This window comes from Oncorhynchus gorbuscha, linkage group LG24 (genome assembly GCF_021184085.1).
Source record: "Oncorhynchus gorbuscha isolate QuinsamMale2020 ecotype Even-year linkage group LG24, OgorEven_v1.0, whole genome shotgun sequence".
In the NCBI taxonomy this organism is placed as follows: domain Eukaryota; kingdom Metazoa; phylum Chordata; class Actinopteri; order Salmoniformes; family Salmonidae; genus Oncorhynchus; species Oncorhynchus gorbuscha.
The window spans coordinates 37,656,309-37,660,164 of record NC_060196.1 but is presented as its reverse complement, the minus strand read 5'-3'; the positions used below and the strand labels follow the sequence as shown (position 1 = coordinate 37,660,164).

The 3,856-nt window shown below is 39.5% G+C and overlaps 1 non-coding gene across 1 annotated transcript; it reads left to right on the top strand.

The window, feature by feature from the left end:
• Positions 1-278: 278 nt before the first annotated feature.
• trnaa-ugc lies at positions 279-352 on the top strand. The gene has a single exon. It is a non-coding gene; the product is annotated as a tRNA-Ala (tRNA).
• The last annotated feature ends 3,504 nt before the right edge of the window (positions 353-3,856 follow it).

Sequence of the window (3,856 nt, the reverse complement as noted above, 5' to 3'; positions counted from 1 at the left end):
GTACAAATACAGTTATTAATATTATTTTGCAATCCTCTCAAACAGACATATGGTAAATTATTGAATCTTCAGGAATCAGGAACGTTTTCTCTGCTCAGGGATCGAACTGAATTATTGACATGAACCTATTCCAAGGTCCAAGCCATTGTCATGCCACAGACCCTATATCATCATTCCTATGCTTCTCTTTGTACCCTATTGGATAGGATGTGGTTAAATTAAAATATGCCCTACTAGACACTGGAGTAACATGCATTTGGATGGAAGAAGAATGCTTTGTCTCATGTGGCTCAGTTGGTAGAGCATGGTGCTTGCAATGCCATGGTTGTGGGTTTGATTCCCACAGGGGACCAGTATGAAAAATGTATCCACTCAGTATTTACTTTAAATGCTTTAGGGATGTTTTTACCTTCTAGCTTCTGGGCAGCAGGAAAGCTGGCTGACTGACTGCTTTTTCCTCAGCTGGCTAACACAACAGGTCTTTGAGTCCATGTGAGTTGACAGTTGACATGGAGAGGCATGACAGGGATGGACTAAGGGTCAGCTGTAGGCCATGGTCTACCATTGTGTTTTGTCTAGAGCCGGTTCTGAGCATTCCTGACCTCATTCCTGACCTGGCCCCTTATGTCTTTTTCCTTTAGCAGCAAAAGTTTGGAAATTAGTTCAATAAGCCTAGTCCTGGACTAAAATGCTATTTCAATGCAATGCTAACGGTTTTTAGTCACGCAGCTTCATAGTAGCTGCATCAGCTCATTGAGAAATGATGACGCACTGGTTTGGTGAGTGGTGCCCATACAGTATATCTCACACACCACTGTGACACTCTCTTCCTCCTGCCTGTCTGGTCCTTCAAGGCTGTCAGTCTGTCTGAGAGGAACAGAGTGAGGGACTCTTAGGATCGGACACAATGGCCATGCTGTGCGCTCTCTCTATCTATCTCTCTGTCTCGCCTCTCTGTCACTCCTCTCGGCTCACCTAACGGTCTCTCCTCTCGGTCTCTCTTTCAATTCAATTCAATTCAGTAGACTTTATTGACATGGCAAGTTAAATGACTTACATTGTCAAAGTATACATATATCAAAAATGGTTGGACCAACAGCAATAATAATAGTAGTAGTTAAAATGGGATTCCCATTAACAGCAACCACAACAACAAAACTAATGAGAATAATGATACATTAAAGCAATAGTAGTAGACCAGTCTCAACCTGACTGAGAAGACACATGATATGGTATGAAAGCTAAAACAAAACCAAATGGGAAATATTTCATTGCCCTTTTCATTGGCCGGAGGACACATATTTGGCTGCCAAAACTGCACATTTTGGCTTTTCACCATTATATATTTGATTATTTTCTTCATCTTTTATCGTTTCAACTTCTTTGTAGTGAATGATAATCTTGGGAAATAAATAGTCTCTTAGGTCTGAGTATTTGTCACAGTGTAATAGGAAATGCATCTGTCTCTACTTCTCCCCTGGAACAGAGTGAGCACAGCCTGTCCTCTCTGGGCAGTCAGGTTTGCCTGTGATGACCGGTCTCTTGCCAGACTGCTCACTGAGTCTGTACTAAGTCAGTGTTTTCCTCAATCTGCCACCATGTAATGTCTGTTTGGAGCCAAATAGCATTGAAGTTTACTTAGATTTGTTGTGGTGTCTTTCCAATAGGTGATATATTTTTATTTTTGCTTTGTGATTATTTGGTTGGGCCAGATTTTCTGAGTGCTGTCCTGAGGCTCTATGGGGTTGGTTTGGGTTAGTGAACTGAGCCTCAGAACCAGCTGGCTGAGGGGACTCTTCTCTTGTTTCATCTCTTGACATTGTAGGGCTGTGTGATGTAGGGCTGTGGGATGTTTTAAGGTCACTTGTTTTCAGATGGTTGTAATTTGATGGCTCTTTTTTCGATATGAAAAAGGAGGGGGTATTGGCCCAATTCTGCTCTACATGCATTATTTGGAGTTTTTCTTTGCACTTGCAATACAGTCTTGCAAAACTCTGAAAGCAGTATTTTGATTGGATGTTTTTGCCATTTGGTAAATTCATTATTAGAGAGCAGACCTCATACTTCACTGCCATTTAGAGCAATTGGTTCTATAATTGATTGCAACATTTCCATTTTAATGTTCCTTTTAATGGCATAGAATGCTCTTCTTGCTTTGTCTCTCAGCTCATTCACAGCCATGTGAAAGCTACCTGTGTTGCTGATATTTAGTCCCAGATACGTGTAGTTTTTGGTGTGTTCTAATAGAACTGTGTCTAAATTCCGGACCTTTTTTGGGATATCATTATATATATATATTTTTTTTTTAGATGAACCTGTGCAGATGATCTAGGTGCTGCTGTAACTCCTCCTTAGTGGGAGTCAGCAGCACCAGGTCATCTGCGTACAGCAGACACTTGATTTCAGTGTTGTGTAGGGTGAGACCAGGTGCTAACAATTCTTCTAATGTTTTTGCCAATTCACTCCACATCCCTGAGAGAAGAAGTCTGTTTGCTTGTTGCCAATTTTTAGTGTACATTGATTTAATAACGTATGTTTTCTCTCCAATACCACTTACTATTAGTTTATCAAAAATACCTTTTTGCCAAATTGAATCAAATGCTTTCTTGAAGTCTACAAAACAATAGTAGATGTTGCCTCCGTTTTGGTTTACTTGTTGGTCAATTAGAGTGTGGAGGGTGTAAATGTGGTCTGTTGTACGATATAAAATCAAATCCAATCTGGCTTCACCTCAGGACGTTGTGTTCTTCAATGAAATGACATAGTTTGCTCATTTATGACACTGCAGAGCATTTTCCCCAAGTTGCTGTTAATGCAAATTCCTCTGTAATTACTTGGGTCAAATTTGTCTCAAACTCTATAGATTGGTGTGATCAATCCTTGGTTCCAAATAACAGAGAAAATACCTGCAGTGGGGATAATGTTGAAGAGTTTGTATAAGCCTATTTGAATTTGTAGTCTGTATATTTGATCATTTAATTTAAAATACGATCAGCACCACAGGCCTTTTTGAGTTGGAGACTGCATCGTTTTTCCAATAATTATTCTTCTGTAAGTGGGGTATCCACAGGATTCAATGTAATTTGACTTTTGTTCTTTGTCTTTGACTGCTGATTCAATGATGTGTAGGATTTTGTAGGATCAAGGATTTTTCTTGTATATATTTTGGATCTGGGCTCTTTGTTATATTGCTGTAGAGGTTTTGCATATCCCCATTTTGGATAGCCAATTATTCATGAGGTTTGTTTAATTTATTAAAATTCTCCCAGAAGTGGTTTGATTCTATGGATTCCTCAATTCCATCCAGTTGATTTCTAATGTGCTGTTCCTTTTTTGTTCTTAGGGTGTGTTTCCATACTGACCGTGTATATTTTTTGTTGTCTGGTTGTCTGTGTTTTTGATTAAATATATTTCTCAATGACTTTCTTAGATTTTGCAATCATTATCAAACCATTTTTCCTGATTTCATATTTTTGGTTTGCTCTTGTTTCTTTAGATGAGCCAATGAGGCTTATTTACACCTTCCTTGCTGTATGATAATGTTGACCCTTGTGTTGTCTTAAGGGTCAGAAATGACCCGCCACTACGTTTAACATCAGAGGAAAACGCCTAAATTACATTTTATCATCTTGAAATTTGGTGACTTTTCCTAGAGTGACCCCAACATGACCCCAACATATTTCCATGAATGCTGTACACCACCAGTCAGAGGCTATGAAGGTGCTGCAGATGACAGTCCCCGCAGTTCTCTCTTTGCTGAAGCCATGAGTGCACGTTTCAGTGCCCAACAGGACGTAGATCAGATTTTTTTCAGATGTCTATGAGGAACAAGAGAACAATGATTTAGAAGGGGAGG